This window comes from Nelumbo nucifera, chromosome 1 (assembly GCF_055504915.1).
Source record: "Nelumbo nucifera cultivar China Antique chromosome 1, China Antique-T2T, whole genome shotgun sequence".
Lineage (NCBI taxonomy): Eukaryota > Viridiplantae > Streptophyta > Magnoliopsida > Proteales > Nelumbonaceae > Nelumbo > Nelumbo nucifera.
Genome location: NC_142649.1, coordinates 159,452,395 through 159,471,622, shown reverse-complemented (window position 1 = coordinate 159,471,622; position 19,228 = coordinate 159,452,395). Strand labels below are relative to the sequence as shown.

At 35.0% G+C, this 19,228-nt stretch overlaps 1 pseudogene; it reads right to left on the bottom strand.

Annotated features, from left to right (window-relative positions):
• Window positions 1–13,829: 13,829 nt before the first annotated feature.
• LOC148804047 (UDP-glycosyltransferase 90A1 pseudogene) lies at window positions 13,830–16,683 on the bottom strand (annotated as a pseudogene).
• Window positions 16,684–19,228: the final 2,545 nt, after the last annotated feature.

Sequence of the window (19,228 nt, the reverse complement as noted above, 5' to 3'; positions counted from 1 at the left end):
AGCACTTTAGGAAAGTACTTCTACGAAAGCACTTTTACAAAGTACTTTTATGAAATCACTTTATGAAGTACTTTCGTAAAGGTGCTTTTCATAAAAGTGCTTTCATAAAAGTACTTTTGTAAAAGTGCTTTTCATAAAAGTACTTTCTTAAAAGTGCTTTCAAAGGGTATATTTTGAAAATTTGAAAGAAAGTGAAGGACCAAATAATCACAAATGCTTATTCAATTGCTTATTAGAGAAAAAGACTACCAAACACCCAATACAAAATAAGTGTTTATTTTAAAGTTGTGTGCCAAATGCAAAAAAGCGCTTATTTGAATAAACACTTGTTTTTAAACACTTTAAGCACTTCTAAACATGCCCTAAGACATTGAAATAATATAACTAATTATACATGAATGGTTTTAATTTTAATTTGTTATTCAATTTCTATTTTTCTCTCTTTTATGATGGGAATATTCCTCCCTAAAAAGTAATACCTAGAACTAGCCAGAAGCAATTGTAAAGAATTTTCCCTTTTATACATTAAGCTGGCTAGTAGCTTCATGAAAAAACATTGCTCAAAATCTTAGGCTACTTGAATAAATTTTTTCCTATTTTCTGTTTTTTGCTTCTTTTTTTTTTTTTGTTAAACCAAGTTAATTAGAGTATATTTTGGTTTTTGTAACAATTTTTTTTCAGTAAATCTTTGTGGTACGTTTCCTTCTTTTCTTTTTTTTTTTTTGTTTTTCTTTTGTAAACTAATGCTACTAATCTTTGGATCTTGTCAAGGTGGAAGTAAAAGAGTGTTTGTACATAAATATATGCTTTTGGGTTTTTTTTTGGTGAACCTTCAGAAATGTCGGCAAAAGTGCATCTCTTGAGGGAAAAGCATTACTTTAGAGAAAAAAAAAGTGTTATTCTTTTGCCTTTTTTTAGTCAGCTGCTCATCTGCTCTTGTGAATATAGGCATCTTACTGAATCATGTTAAATTATTGTGTTTGTTGTGATTTGTTCTTTGATATTATGTTTCTATTTTTTCTTGTGATATGACCTGTCTATATGGTCACATTTTTGTACAGCATTATCATATGGTTAGGTGAGATCCAAAGAGGAGTGAGCATTTGGTTTATCTACTTAAAAACTGAACCAAAATTGAATTAACGGAATTTCTAAAAGAGAAAACTGGAAACCAAATCTAATTAAGGAATTATTACTGAATGAATTTCATATTTGATTGTTTCTGTTTAAACTGATTTTCATTGTGGGGAGTTGGCAAATAGCTATTTAACCTATTTAGGAAAGCATTATTAGTACTTGTATAAACACATAACATTGCCTTGTGTACTAAGTTTTGGTTAATTCGATTTTTTTTTTCAGTTAAATACATTTTCAAATCTAAAAACCAAAATCAATAACTGAAATGGGAAACAAAAATCGAACTGAAATGCAGCATTAAGTGTTGGAGAACACTTTCACCAGCGTACCTGTTGTGTAGTCTATTTGCCCTCAAGAAGAGAAGTACAGTTTGGACAAAGAAAGGTCATAGTCACATTAGCCTCCTGTACCCCCCCCCCCCCCAAAAAAAAAAAAAAAAAGAAAAAAAAAAGAAAAAAAAAGGTGTTTTTGCTAATGCTAGTGTTAATGTTTTACTATCAAAATGAGTGTTATAGCATTCAAACTTTAGCCCATATATGAGTTAGATGGCTATAAATAAAATATTTTGTGTTCAACCAAATACAAAAATCTGGAAATCATCAAAATCTTGCAGGATTAGAATTTCAGGACCCAAACTGTTGGTTTAGGGCATGTCCCCTTTATAATAAAAAGGGTATGGAGTCATTTAGGGCTGCAACCAAATCAAGCTCTAATTGGATAATTCAGGCTCAATTTTGATAAGGTTTGATTCTAATCAAGCTCGGATTGAATTTGAACCTTACGGTAAGCTTGATTAATTATTCGAGCTCGAACTTGATTATTAAAAAGTTCGACTTGAAATCTTGCGAGTGACTCAATTAATATAAATACATACATATTATAGAATGTAAAAATATATTTTCACAATAATGAAAAATAAACTTTTATATTCGAGCTTTCGAGTTGAACTCGAGCTAATATTTAATCGAACCCAGCTCAAACCAAAAAATATAGTTTGAATCAAATTCAAACTCAGACTTGAACCTAATAGTATTTTAGTTGAACCTACGAGCCAAGACATGCCAAAGTTTGGTTTGGCTCGGCTCTATTGCACCCCTAGGCCCATGTCATCTCCAATGCAGAAAGCTTTAGAATTCGCTATATCTTTAATTATTAGAGAAAAATTACCACCAATCACCTCAAAGGTTTTGGTCCAAACCAGATATATCTTGAGTGCCTTTTTTTTTCTTTTTTATTTATTTTTCCACTTCATTATGTAAGTAAGAGCTACTCCTTGTGGTCTTTTTTCTTTATAAACTTTTAGAACTTTCAATGGTTGAAGAAAGGGTTCAAATAGGGGAGAAGTCGAACATCAACCCCCACCACCTCTAGTTTCAATTTTTTGAAAGTGTTCTCCAACACTTACTGAACATTTCAGTTACCAAGAATGAAAGAATCTGGATCACCATTGTTCAAATAGGGGAGAAGTCGACGGTTCAACCGCCCAAATCAGTGATTTGTTGATCAAATCAATGGTTTTTGGCCAAAAAGTGATTTTAGGATGAAATGGAATTGATCAGGTGACCGATTCCCGATTTTTCTGATCCAACCATACAGTCTGGTCTAGTTTTGAAAAAACTGATATATAATGAAAAACTTTGTATTTTATATTATTTTGTATGTATTTATATTGTACATATTTGTATTTATACTCTTTTCAAACTGAGCCTAAAGTCTAACAAAGATGTAAAATATATACAGCCCTGTCATGGTAAAAACACATAAACTTTCTACCTTGTTCTGAAAGGAAAAATGTTAATAAACCAAGAATGAATTCCCTAGCTAGAAGTCTGATAGGTCAAGGTTCTTAGTAATCATATCCATGGTCCCTAGGGAGGTATTATTGATATAAATGGAATCAATCACTCCAGGTTGTTGAAGTACACTTAACCATTATTTCTTTTCAAGACTATTCACATCAATCATGAAATATTCAAAACATTTGTGCAAATCAAACAGTTGGACCATAAACCAATGAATACAGAGTTTTATGGTCTAAAGCACTAACACAACAATCAGACAAAATGAGTTCAATTTTGTAAAATTTTCTATGCTAGAATCATTGCTTTGTTCTGTTGAAGGCAATATATTCCTCTTATGACTTCTTTTAAGGAATCAACCTGTATACTTAAGCCAATAGGAATAGCTAGGAAATCATCAAAATCCAGAAAAAAAAAGTCATGCAGCACTCTACTCTACTTTCTGTCACTTTTGATTTTAGGGATTTTTGGACTGCAATTCCCCTCAGAAATCAAATTTGCAGCCCCTTCCTAATCTACTAGTAGCCCCCCAATAAACCGTATCCTGCTCGTGAATTTGACATCAATCCAGAGGCAGAATTCAGTTCATCCCTAATCTACTAGTAGCTCCACTTAGGGGTGGACTGAACGGTAAAAACCCCTTGATATTATCCACACAGTCCCCTTTAAAATTTAGGGTTTGTTTGGTTTATAGTCAGAATTGGAATCAAAACTTTTGGAATCAGAATCGGAATGGCCTATTCCGATAGTCTAGATCTACTTGGTTCAGACAAAAATGGGAATGGGAATTGGAATCAACAAGAATGAGATTTCATTCTCAAGAAAGAGGTAGAGAATGGCCATTCCAATTTTGTCCAACCAAACAGCTGGAATCAGAATAGCCCATTCCAATTCCGATTCTAGACCCCTATTCCTGTGAACCAAACAGGGCCTTTAAATCACTCGAATTAATTAAGCTTGCACTACACCCCCTTCTCTTATATTATTTTATAATCCCTCTCTTATCCTCATTACATATCTTTCCCTAATTCCCTTGTTATAGAACATAACCCCCTCCATTCTCTCTCTCTCTCTCTAAACTTTTGAAACACCATATACCACCAACCCTACTTCACCTTTAATTTAATTAGATGTTTGTATATGTAATTTATAAAAAAAATATCTAAAAGGCTAATTCCGCTTCATTTAATTGGTGCCAATTCAGATTTTTGTTTACTACTTTATTTATTTATTATTTTTTTTATATTTTAATTTTTCACTTCATATATATAGTCGTTTATTTCTTAAGACTAGTAAGTCCCTCTACATGGAATGTCCACTAATATAAGGACAAGAATAAAGGAGGGCCCCAAAATCTAATGAGAGATATATAATGTGCTACTAATTTCGAGGGTAATATCATAATACAAAATTTAATTGAAGAAATACTATCAGGGGGCATGGTAATTAATGATACATTTAACATTGTGTCATTTACTTATGGAAAAATTGAAATTCCATATTTAAAAAACTACCAGTGAGATTGTCAAAGTAGTCCCCAGGAAATCAGGTCGCGACCAAATGCCTCAAGCTGCATTATAATCAACATATTTAGATCTGTATGTTTAGTTAAATATTTTTCAATTGTTCACCAATTATTCTTTCAAACCTATATTGCTTTCTGATATGCTTATTTTCTTAAGCATTCTACGAGTTTTTAATAGCATTCAATTATTTGATGTACAATATACAATTTCATATACAAACGTCAACTTCCTTTGGCCAAACCAATAAAACCAATGTGAAAAACGACACATGATTCCTACCTTAAAGCCTCTTTATTTATTTCAAAATTAAAGGGCACAAGGGTGACTAATCAGCTTTCCTAACAAGTAGTGGTGATTGATTATGAGACAAACAAAGGATTCCAATCTTTCTACTACCTAAATGACAAAGAAACAAAGGATTCCACATCCTGTCCGTAAATTTAGCATTAATTTACGGTCAGGATGCATTCATCCTGTATTTTGGGGCTATAAAATTCTGATGTGGGCTGATTGGTCATTCTCCCAAGAAATTTTGGGTAAAGTTTAAAGAAAGTAGATAAGAACAGCCAAGTGATTGATTCTACAGTTATTCAAACATAGCATCAAAAATATTATTGTGTTTTTTGACTACGTCTATTAGATTTTAGAGAATATATAGACAGATAAATAGATATCTTTGACAAACTAAACTGATGATGGTTCTACCGATGGCAATTTGTTGAACAGGACTGACAAATTGTTGGTGGAAACTGAAAACCATCATGCACTGAGATGGTTTATCAAAAAAGAAAAATAATAATATCCCACGAAAATTTAGGCCCCGTTTGGCATCTACATAGAAAATCGACTCTTATGATTCTCACGACTCTCCTAAACATAATAAAATGGGTCTTTGGCCCCTTCAAAATTTGAACTAAAATGTAAAGGATCATTCTTTAAACTCCTCTATCTCTTAAAATTTTAAGAAATATTTATTTTTTTTAAGAAAAGGGATTTTTACAAATCAGTCCACCCCTAAAAATCTGCAAGGCTGCAATGAAACTAAACCTTACTCGTTTAACTTTGACCCCTTCAAAAAAAAAAAAAAAAACAAACAAAAAAGAAAGAAAGAAAATCCCAACTCCGCCATGATAATTGTGGATGTATTATTTCCATGGTATTCAATTTCCAAATGCATTATGTGGAGTTTCCTCTAAAGAATGATGAAGAGCAAGTTCCAACAAGCTTCACTCTATCAACATCATGATGACAACTACGGTCTACGGACCCTCCAAAATATATAAGTATGTGTTTTGGTCATTTGTGTGTTATATAAGCTGTAATATCCTTTTGCCTGCCAACTTGGGTTGGGGGGGGGGGGGTCAATTAATGCGTGGTTGCCAGGTCAATGGGAATGTATTACATCCACCGATTTTGTGTATGTGTTCGGCACTAGTACCAGTAGTAATGGGTTTGTTTCGTTTCACCAACTTGCCACGTCAGATAAAAATTGGAAACGCTATTCAATCACATCTGGCAAGAAGTTTTTTTTTGTTTTTTGCAATGATTAATATCTTGAGCTTTGTGAGAGGTTTTCTTGAATTGCCAAATTGATGTTACTTACCTGAATCAAATCACCTGGGTGATCCATTGAATCACCTGTCAAATTTTTTATTATTTTTTAATATGATATGACACATTGAAATTTTGAAAGCTGACGGTTTAATTTTCTGAGATGTCTTAATGAAAATATTATTAAGCAAAGTCAATGTAATTTTTTCAAACACTCTGCATGCATCTCCACCAAACATGTTTTTATGCTTTTATTTCAAAAAAAAAAAAAAAAAATTGACATTACCGAATCATGGTGCCAAAAGGCCCAAAGCCATGATTGTTAGCTGAGCCGCCTGGTAGCGCACCTTCTTAGGTTCTATTTTTCATGTAAAATCTTTATATATTTAAAATTTTATTTTGAATTATATGTTAGGATTGCATTTGGTTGATTTTTAAATTTAAGAAATGTTTTTTTAATGGTAGAAATAAGAACTCAGAATTGATCCTTCATTAGCGATAGGGATGCAGACGGATTGGATCAGATTCAAATACGATCTGACATTGTTTATGTCAAATCTGATCCAATCCGAAGATTCAATTGGATTTGATAAGACTCTATTTCAATTTGAATTTCTTTGTAAGTTGGATCTTCGGATCTGAACTGATCTGACTTGTTTTCTTTAAAAATTAATAAATTATTAAAAGAAAAATAAAATATACAAATTTAAATAAAATAAAAACAAAAAATACAAATATTTTTAACTATTTTATCATATATATATATATATATATATACATTTTTATAAAAAGTAAATAACATAACAAATTTATAAAAATATAATATAAAAATTTATTTATAAATAAATAAATAACATATTTATGTAAATATATAATATATATCAGATTGGATAAAAAGATAATCCAAATCCAATCTAATTTTTAATTGAATCATATTATTGCACCCCTAATTAGCAACCTGAGAATCATTCAGAGTCGATGGATCATTGTCCACCACCTAGCTTATAGCTTTAGGCTCACTGAGGTTGAGATGACATTTCCAGCTCCATAGATTCCATAGATTAGAGAGAGAGAGAGCTAGTCATCATGGTTGTGTATAATATAAGCAGTTGCAGCCTTTACATTTGTTTGGTCAAAAGACCCATCAACATATAATTTGAAATAATTGGTGAAATCAGTCAACATTGCATGTGCCTTCAGGCTTCATCACACCCTTTCGGTTGCCTTGTTTCCGAAATGCTTTTGAAATTTTCATTTAGGCTCCATCTGCTTGCATTTAAAAATTATAAAGCAATTTTCAATGTAGTGAATAGTGATGAGTAAGAATATAGGGTGGTAAAAAAAAAAAAAACATTCTTTCTAACCTTTTATTTAATCAATTTCCCAACAGGGTCAGGGGAGATTTAACCTTTTATTTAACCATTATAACAACAATTACAATTGCTGCTGTTAGGAATGGCAGGGGGAGGGGGTTCGGGGCGGGGATCATATTCTCCATCCCCAATCTCAATTTTAAAATAATTAAATCCCCGTCCCCAATCCTGATCCCAACTGGAGATAAAAATTATCTTACATTTCCGATCTGTGACAGAGATGAATTCTCCACAGGAATTCGAATTCTCGAATATTTAATTAACAGTATTTAAAAAAAAAATAAATTTATAATATAAATAATATTTTAAATATATATATATATATAATATAATTGAGGTAGGGGCGGGGAAAGGACTTTATTCCCCATTCTCGATCCTAAATCCAATTGGAGATTCCTATTAATCCCTCCTATTCCCATCCTTGTCCCACCAAAGTTATCTCCACCTCCCCCTACCACCACTATTTGTCTGGTTATTTTATCGCAGTTTTGTTGCTTATTTATTTAGAGGTGGTCCTAAGGTTCTTACACTATGAAACTGGTGCGCAAGTCATGCACTCATGCCCCAACCTCTGTCGTATGGTAATTAAGTGCATAACCCAATATTGTCACACGTTGAAAAAATTGTATATTCTCTTCAAATTTGAAATTCCCATCCCATTTCTTCAGGAATAACAGAATAAATTTAAGAAACATGAGGGTTAAAAAAAGGGCAAATTCCCAAGGTGGGTTATTTTCAAACCGCACAGGGCACACATATGTGATATGTCTCCCCTCTATTTACACACTGTATTCTGTACTGTACCTCATTTAAATTCAATATTGCTTATTGGCCCTACCAATTCTCCAATATGTCCCACTTAAACGTTAAACGTAGTATTGTCGAAATATCAAATGGATTGAGCTATCTTCAGCACTTCTCTCTCTCTCTCTGTCTATCACAATTAATTGATGAGTTTGAGTTTGGTGGGGCAATGACGTTGTAACCACCACTCAACTTTGGCAACAACAAAACCCGTGTATTGATGTATTTGTACCCGACTCTGATTTTACAAGCTCTACTCTCCCGATCTTTCTTTAGGCTTGGTTTGGATCGAGTAAAAATGCAAATGCAAATACATGCAAAATGATACAAAATACAAAGTTTTACAATATACATATTTGTATTTATACTCTTTCCAAACTGGGCCTTAGATTGATTCTAATCTTATCTTTATTCATGGCTAACTCTTGTGGTTCCATCTGATTTGTAATGTTGTTCGACTATATCTTTTACAAAGTGTTAGGGGTAGACTGGAAAGGACTTAATTGAAAGTAATAAACATTATTACGACACCAAACTGAAACTGAAGGAAATGACGAAATATGATTCATATAGCCGACCTCATATAGTTGGGACAAGACTAAGATAACAATGACAATAACTTTTTATACTGTCATCCTTCTTCTTCCCCCATGTTCTACTTTGAATTCTGATCCATCACCAGTATTCAGATGGGAGCATAAAACCACTTTCTTAGCTCATGCTCAATTGGATGCCAATCCCTGAGGTTGTAAAAGTAAACTACAGTTCTGATTAATTAGCCCGTGACTTGAGGTTGAGAACTGACTTCAACTATTAGCTTATTGAGTAATGAGTGCTCACCTTGACAATATAGTTGGATAGGACATAATTGCCACCCCTTTTAATTATAATTTTTATGGCTAAAATGGCCATTGTCTTATTTATCTTGAAAATAAAAGAACGCGAATAATTCACTTACCCGATTAATTGTTTTTAAGTAATTTCTCAAAAAGCAAATAAGCCTCAATTCTAATTTTGTTTATCAATAAAAATTAGGCTTGGTTTGACTGGGTGCGTCGGTGGATCATCTCTTTCTTCCATTAATATGCATGCAGCATACCTTTCTATAGACAACACAGCCAAGAAGAAAAGGCAATATGATGGGAAAAATGTAAATAAATAAATAAATAAATATAATACAGCACCCTTAAGTCTGTTACGAGTCAAAGGGGAGTAGATGAGCCAAGAGCAATCTGAAAAAGACTTGGATGGAAGTAGAAGAAATGATTTAAACATTCATAATTTAACAATGAATATGACACTGAATAGAAAGAAAGGGTGAAACAGGGACAAGGATTAGATGATGATGACGAGGATCTTTCCATTATTTCAATCAAATTCAGGCCCATTTCTGTAGACAAGCCCTCTCCTAGCGCCAGACTGAAGTTGTAAATTGAAAATTCAGTCTCTTGGGTTGGGCCTAAGAAGACCATGATGTCCCTTATCCTCTGACTGGGTCGGACTGGGACAGACACCATCTAGCCTAGTAAAGTTCATCCCCACCCCAGCACACAGGAAAAAGTGGAATGGCCTTTCTATTGGCAATATGTGAAGTATACACCTTGGAATATAGCAACCAACCCTGAACAACCAGTAACAGGGATTGCTGTTCCATATCTCCTGGTTATGTTCTGGGAAACTCTTGGCCCACTCTGGCCTTGAAGAAATTTTGGAAGCCGTCTCTAGAGTTATATTATTTAAATAATTTATGGGTTAAATAACTTATGCACGTGTCTTAATTTTATATACTTAGTCTCTGAATGAATGAATTAATTAAGGAAACTAGTTTTGTTTTGGGGGGTCTGAACTCTCTGAACAAAGTAGAGTCATTTTAGGGATTAACGCTTGTGTGTGTGTGTGTGCGCTCTCTCTAAGAAGGCTCGTCTCAGAGAGAAGCAATGGTGCAATTCTCAATGGATTAAACTTTTATGTTTCATTAAATCGAGATTGATGCTTGTTGTTTTGAAGAAGCCTTCAGAAAAGAAACAGTAGAAAATTTGATTTTGACTTGATCAAACACCCAGTTGTTTTAAAAATGTCCCCAATGGTTCTAATTAAGGATAAAACAATTTTTATATGCAAATTGTCGACTGATTGATTCTAATGAAACACAAACATGTCTATCTGCACATAACTTCACTCTCTTGCGACTCCCAATGAATGATAGAAATAAATTCAGAGCATCGTTAAACTTTCTTTTTTATTTCCATTAATGCTGGTTGGTGTGTATCCATGCATGTTACGTTAGAGGGTTGCAACCAGATGCTCTCCTTAACATTCTCTGAGTAGTGAGTTGAGAACCGCAACGTGACCAAAATGCAAATAGCTCTTCCCCATTGGTTTTAACTTTTCAGAGGACCGGAGGAGGATAATGGCTGCCGCTGATCCAACATACAAGACAGAAGGCTCCAGGCCTGCAAACCCATTGGAACCAATACTATATGCCGACATTTAACCAAAATGCAAATTGCACATTAGGCTCTGTTTGGAAGGAATACAAATGCAAGTATGTAGAGTGCAAAATCTTATATTTCGTATGTATTTGCACTGTACATATTTGCATTTCTACTCTTTTCAAACTGAGCCTTATATTCAAATCTCAATCAATCATAGTAAAGTTTGTTTAACTTTTCATTGTTCAAGTTTCATAAAACGTATTTTCATGTTTAATAAGGTATACTATCATGTTCAACCAATGCACAATGCAGCGATGCACCATATTTGGTATCATAGTCAAGTCCTAGTCAGCGAATTTAGAGACGTTATCATTAATTATAGTGGGGGAAATATATCCGTTACCAGAAAAACATGGTGGTAGGGAAAGAATGTTGACCAATCAAAACCCACCCATGAATTTACTGATTGATTGGTGGCAAGCTTTTCAAATATCATGTCAAGTCCTAGTCAGCGAATTTAGAGACGTTATATCTAAAAGCCTTATTAGCAGCTTGCCTTCAAGAAAATTTGGATTGATTAAATTTTGTTACAATCAATTTCAGTTAAGAGTATCATTACCATCTACTAAATTTTGTTACATGCCGCTCTCCATGTGACTTGCATGTGAAAGTCTTGAGTATTAAGGGTGCCCATGGTTCGGTTAATTAACTGAACCAAAATTAATCAGTTAATTAATCTATCAAATCGGTCTTTTGTTAGTATATATCCTTTCAATTTAGGTTGTGACCAAGGCATTGAAAACAATAGGGCCAATGATGGTAACGTTTACAGTTATCTAATATTTCTTTCTTTTTTCTATATTTTCTCTTTATATATATATATATATATATATATATATATATATTTTAGGGAGAAGCATCAGACAGTCGGAGGACCACTAAGTATGTATATATGTACTTGGTGAATCTAAAGGAACTGGTACATGATCTTTTTTATCTCAATTGTACAAGAAGTTGATCCCATGTAGGAGATTTTTTGGACATAAATTCAGCTTGATTGTCTTTAGTGGGAAGAGGAATCTTTATTTTTCAACTATTGCAAATTCATCCAAACAAATAGGTCACCAATTTATCAAATTTGAACTGAGATTTGTAGTCTATATGATCTCAAATGGGGCCCGAGAATTGATCTCTTTAAGCTTACAACGTACATGTATACATTGCATTGTGTTGGAATTGTACTACCTGACCTGTATATTTCCTCTTTGGTTTCTATCAAAGATAATGTTTTTTTTTTTTTTCTTTTTCTTCTACTTCAAAAAAAAAAAAAGAATGAAAGAATAGTATTAATGGATTTTTCATGGTTTGTCATATTAACTTTATATGGCAGTGATATATAGTCAATATCCATAAGCAGAGTCACATGCAGTGTTAATCAAATGTGTTCTATTAATATTGATAGGAAATTAATTAATTGAAAAAAAGTGCTTTTCTTCTAATATTTACATTTAATTGTCTATCTAGAAGGTTCATGGATCGTTTGGAGCAGTTCAGCACTTCACGTGTGGTGGGTTAAACTTTGGCATACAGACAACAAATTATGGTGAATGAAACACATGGTCATCTATGATTCTATATATTCTGCCACTGAAAAAGAAGAGCAGGAAGAAGAAGAAGTAGAGAAAATAAAAAACAAACCCAACTAACGTCATGTTTGGTAAGGCATGGCCCCGTCTCAAGGAGGGTTGTGTCAGGTTGGCAGCCAGCACTAAGCTTTTGCCTGTGCTTTGATGACAGCAACAATGGCTGATGCAGCTTCATTTTACGTACTGCTTCAACACGAACCATCCATCTCATCTGTCATCTCCCCTGCAAACAACACATGTATTGGCCCTTATCTTCATGGAATTAAGTAATTCTGGGGATTTGTTTAAAGTTTAAACCATGACAAATAATAAGACCATGGCCTACTGACAGAGTCCATCACAAACACCACAAAAAAAAAAAAAAAACTAACTACTCTGATAATTCTGATGTTATATTGACAAGAATAGCACAAAAGAAGAGTGGAGAATTCATTGTTGCAGGATGCCATCACAGCCCCGCCAGGAAGAGAAGAAACAGACAGCCAAAGATGAAGAATGGGAAACTAAACACTTGGGTCGTCGTCTCTCGTCTGTGTTATTATATACATACCTATATAGTTTTCTGTCCACGTGTCTCAATTTTAACCGTAGGTGATGCCACCTACCTAAACTTCCCTGTCATGACACGTGTGTTAGTATAACAGTGTAGCTAGGGGACACGTATGTTTCCTGATGCTGACTTCTCCTCCCTTTAATTTCTCTGTTATTTCTGACGTCCTTATAGCCATTTATTCAACTGGGAACAGCAATCCGATAGATATATGGCCGGAATGATAATGAATGGCTACGAGTCTACGTCGTCGTCAGCTTAACTTGGTTGAAGGATCGATGGTCGATGGAGTGAATGAATGCAGAGAAGCTTGGTCTATCTACAGATGTAAATTCTCCCAGCTTAATTAAAACTGAGAACACAGTCGGTGGGCTCCCCGGCCCATGTTCTACAGTTGAGTTCCACTGGATGAGTTTCATTCTCCACTCCAGTCACGACACGTATAACAACGTCTTTATAACCCCAGTTCATGCTGCCTCTATGTATGTATCATCAAAGTGCATGTGTCGACTGCCGATTGCACAGAAATGGAGGTCATTATGCCGCCATTGAAGCTGCTTAGGCGCTCAAATTTATGAACCGATTCAGTCTCTCTGCTCCCCCCTTTCATATTATAAACATACATACATACATAGTCTTCATGCATGCATGTGGCGTTTTGTGAACATGAATATCCAGTAGTCCAAAGATATTAGTCTTCATGCATGCATGTGGCGTTTTGTGAACATGAGCTCATTCATAAAGAAAAAGGAGTGACTGTTGTTTCGATCGAGATGTAGGGTGTTGAGGTTCTCCCATGCATACTCAAGAAACCTTTGATCATCGTTCTTTCTTCGGGGGTGTTGGCTTCGATATGTTAATTAGAATATTTTGCTGGCATTTACAGGACCCAGCATGTCAGAGATAGTGTTATGACTTATGAGTAAGTAATTAACAGCCAGCGGAATCAAAGTTAATTTTGAGATTGCTTCCTTCTATTTGAAAGATGTCACATATTGTCACTGTATTTATGAAAGAAAGCCCTTAGGCAGATTCATTCATTCAATTCAACATTCAGTACAGGCAGAAGAAAATCCGGAGGGATAGACCAGGCGATGGTCCTGGAAATAATTACAAGCATATTTTGTAATAGCTTGAGCGGTTTTATTGACTGTATGTGGTACGAAGGAGAAGGTATAAGATTGGAATTCCTTCAGAAGGTCCCTGCAATCAGCAATGATAGAGAATTAATAATCGCCAAGGTGTATCGGGGTGATCATCCAACAGGGATTTAACCACCATCTGGGCATCTCCTTCGATCCAGATATTAGAAACTTTCAAGTCTTTAGCCATACGAATACCTGCCCGGAAAGATGGAGCCTCAGTGGTTTGTGGATCAGCGAGGCACTCATTAATGGCCCTACCAAACAGTAATTTAATTTCCTCTATAATTTCTGAAAATAATCCCCAGTCCAGAATTGGACTGGTTCTGGGCATCATCTACGTTGACCTTTATGAAATGTGGAGAAGGAGGGCTCCAAGTGACTATAGGAGGACTCCCAAGGCCTAAAGGCCGAATCAACATTAAGTTTCTGAGCAATTAACTCTTCTATTTGGGCAATGGCCGCAGCAATAACAGATTAGGGTCTAAAAGTAGTGGTGTTTTCCATTGCCAACTTACACCTCACCTTCTAGCAATGCCAAAGAAAGAAAGAGAATTTGCTAAAACAACTCAAATCCTTCGAGAGTCGCTTTAAGTTTATGCCACTAAAAGGATGAGCCAGCCAGTCTTCAAGGTGCTTATCCTGGAACTCGTCAATATTGAGAGCTAAACACGATCCAAGCCAGATGGGACATACCGCTTGACAATGAAGAAAAATATGATCCAAATCTTCCTCAGCTTGAGAGCAAAGGGGGCAAAGATTATCGATCTTCCTTGTGTATTTGGCAAGAAGACTTTTCAGGGATAGAATGTGAGGAAAGATCCTTCAAATAACAGCAAACAATCTAATGGAAGAATCAACCATGTCAGCACTTAATAACTTGTAACATGAGGCGCTAGTAAAATGGTCGTGAGGTGTGAGCATTCAGATTAGACGATTCTGATGAGAAAGATGCTTTACAGGAATCTCAATGTCAAAAATTCTAGGGGCTGTAAATTCATCAAATTTTGAACAAACTAGGTCTGTCTTCCAACAACTATTATCAAACTCAGACACCTTACTACTGTGACCTAAAACTCACCTTGGTTCAAAATGCTGTGTGGGATCCAAGGGTCATGAAGAATGTTTCTACCCTAGGTTATTACTCTTATTAAATGATGGTTGTTTAATACATGGTTTTCTAACCGTAGTTGACCTGGACGGTAGACCATATGGCCCCGAAACTGTTCAAGCAACTGGTTTGTTTCAATCGTCAATTATTTCTTTGTCAAAAACTGTTGATTTGTGGGATGTTTGGAACCGTCGCCATTTTTCCATATAGGCATTTCAACAAACGCCCGTATATTGTATATGCGTTCATTGAAAAATCGGACATACCTCGTAAGTCGGGACCCACCAATGCGCCAAATTTGGCGTTTCATGCATTGGTGAACCGTTGCCCCCAACGGTTAGCTGAGCTGGTGAATAGTATATCCTATATGGCGCTTATGTGTAATCTGAGTTGGCACTAGTGGGAATGTTCCAACGGTGCTTCTCGGCCCACTGGAACATTAATCCAATAAATGGTAGGGTTATGAAAATCGGTCCTCTTCTTTCTTCTTGCCGCCGAACATTATCTTCTCTCACAGAGCCTTTGTAATCTCTGCGCGCCGAAAGTATCTTAGTAACTGCTGTCGCCGGAGGAAGTTGGTCGTCGCCTGGTGACCCACCTTCTTCCATGGCCATTCTAGCTGCTTTCTTCATCTCTTTCACCTACTTCCTCACCCTCTCTCCGTCTTCTCCCCCTATTAATTCCTTCACCATCTTCTCTATCATCTCTGAATCCACGAAACCTCGAACTGATGAACCATTGTTTGCTAGAACTCTTAGACCCACGCCGATCTCATCAACTACCATCCTCGAATTCAAGTATTGGTCTGCCATCATTGCCCAAGCTAGGATCGGCACCGATGCACATACTCTCCAACACCGAGTTCCAACCATAGTGACTCATGAACCCATTTACGCTCTGGTGCTCCAGTATCTCCCTCTGGTTCACCTACTCCTTTACAACTAGTCCTCTGTCTTTCACCCTCTCCTCGAATCCATCGACTTGTAATTCCACTCCCTTCGATCTGACGACCCACAAGAAATCTACTTTAGGCCGCTCCAACCCGATCGCGATCTCTCAAAGTTGCTCCGACGAGATCTCTGCTTGGAACCCAAAAGCAACATACAAGACAGACCAACCCTCGGCTGACTTCTTATCGAGCCATTGAACCCACGCAGGTTTCTGGAGAGGCTGGACTCCTGTCGGATTTGGCGATTCAGCCAAGCATAGAGGTCCCACACACCAAGCCTTTGGCAGGAACTGACGGTTCTAGTAGTCTAGGTAAATTGACTCCAGCTCGTCGAAGCTGTTGACGACGAGACCCTGGTTGTTGGACGTGGCCATGCCATTCTCTACAATGAACTGAAGCAGGGATTCCTCTGGTCACGGTCTCTGAGAGGATAATCAAAATCATTCCTGGTGAGTTTGACCCAAGGGAAGCTAGGCACGCTGAAGGGCTCATCACTTGATTCGATGTTTACAAGCAGACGATCCCGACGCACGAGGCGGTCGAGGATCAGGGCATAATTGTTCATGCCGTAGAATGCGAGCCTGGGCATAATTATTGATCTATTCCAACAACATTTTCAACCGTTGGATTTAAATTTTTAGCCCAAATATTATAAAACAATCATCCCATTAATCTGGACCATTTGATAACCATCTTATATAATTTAGTATGATATTAGTGTGTGTACATACATAAAAAACTGTGATGAAAATCATCTTACCAAACAGCATAGTATTGTTCATTGCCTACGTGGCAGAAATACTTTCAAACAAAAATAAGGTATTTTTTTCCCAAAAAACGCCCACACTTCTAAACACCATGTTGGTCAACAACCCACTGACCTGATTGGTAGATCCATCAACCTATTCAACCTGAACAACGGTTTTGGCCATTTAATTTTTAATTTTAATGGGCTATCCATTCGGACTGGACGGTCAAGTTACTAACTTGGAGACTTGGTGGTCAAAGTTGTTCCAATTCCAGGATCAGTTTTGAATTGAACAACTACATGTGCACCTCCCCGCTTGTATTTAGGGTAGGGGCGTAAACAAATCAAGTTTGAGTCAAATCTAGCAATACCCTAATTCGAATCAAATTAGAAAATTTGATTTGATATTCAAATATTCTATTCAATTTGAATATTCAATTGATTAATTATTTTAAGTAATTAATAAATATATAAAATGAATATTTTATTTATATAATTTGGTTAGTATATAAATTACATAAAATATTTAAATATTTTATATATTATATATAAGAATTAAATAATCTGTCGAATTTATTTATCAAATTGAATAAGGTTATACCCAAATTCGACCGATTATGATATTCAAATTGATAATGTCAAATTTTGAATTTAAAATCAGATTTCCAAATATCGTTAACACCCTTAATTTTGGGTGATAAGCCTACATGGGCTCTAACCACTTAAATCTCCTTCACAAAAGAAAATTAAATGGGTGAAATGGGAATTACTACCCCCCACATGGACTTACACTATTGGTAGTTGTATAGGAAATTCGGGTTTAGGTAGGGATGCAAACGGATTAGATTGGATTCGAATCAGGGTATATTCGAATCCGATCTAACACTATTCATATCGGATTCAAACCAATCTGAAGATCCGATTGGATCTGATAGGATTCAAATTTATTAGTATATTTTTTCTTTTAATAATTTATTAAATTTTAAAGAAAACAAGTCGGATCGAATCAGATGTAAAGATCTAATTTACCAATAGGATTCGAATTCAAATCAAGTCCTATTAAATCCGATTAGATCTTCAGATAGAATCGAATCTGATATAAACAATGTCAGATCGAATTTGAATATATCCTGATTCAAATCCGATCCAATCCATTTCGATCCCAAGTTTAAACTGCAATCTGAGAGGACAGGCCAATATGGATCATGGATGGGTTTCAAGGCAGCCCGAAGAAGCCTGACTTTGAATCTTAAGAGAGCTTTGCCCAAATCAATTCATACAAAACTTTGCCTCCTATCTAGGGTCTAGGGCCACTGGAGGTAAAATAAATGTTATCGTACCTCGCCACTTAGCCCATATTTGGAAAATAATCACTCATGAATGTTTGTGAAAAAGCATTTATTTCAAACAGAGGTAGTATAGACATTTTCAAAATGATGTGATTCAAGGTGGGGCATGGCAACAAATCAAAGGCTTTGATTTACTTGTTTCAGCGCTGGGTTACCATATTGTCGTAGAAAATGTAGATTATCTTGAATAAGTGATTATTAGTGTGGCCCTAGCCCAAATAAGTATTTATTTGAATAAAAACTTACAAATATGTATTCCCAAATTTAGCCTTAGAAGATCAAACCCACCAGTTTTTGGAAAATTGAACTGAACTCAACCAATTAACTAATTGATCAGTTTGGTTTTCAACTGGTTCAGTTCTTTGGTTTTTTGAGTTTCTTATATTTATAATATATATTATAAATAAATATATAATATATAATATAAATACTAGAAATATATATAACATATTATATATTATAAACATATATAATGTATATATATATATAATATAGATAATATAAAATATATATAAAAAATATATAATACACACACAACGGTTAGTCACCAATTTTTCATATTGGTTAAATTAAACTAAACCAACCAATTCGATTAATCAAATTTTTTATTTAGTTTCATCAATTTGATTCACTTTTTCGGTTTTTGATAAACACACCTAATGAGTCAGGCAAACAAACGCTTTATCGGATGAATGATTCATCCATCTATCATCTATTAGTGTAATTAATGGTATCGGTGATAAACTATATATGGTGGGGAGAAGCAACACAATCTTAATTTCTATTAATTTAACTGACTTCTGGCTTAGTGAACCTCACTAGTGGGATTAGGGCTGCAACTTGGGTTAGATTGAAGTTAAGATTAGGATTAGGGTCAAAAAGTAGAAATATAACTTCGGATTGGATTAGGGTTGAGGTTTTAGCCAATCCAACCAAACCTGAATCCAATTCAGTTTCATATTTGTATGTATAAATATTATGTAAGAATTATTTATTTAAGTATTTATAGATGTATGTATGCATGTATGCATACGTGCAATAATGCATTTTTTAATTAATTAATTAATTAATTAATTTATTTTTGTATGTATATATATATATTTCTTAT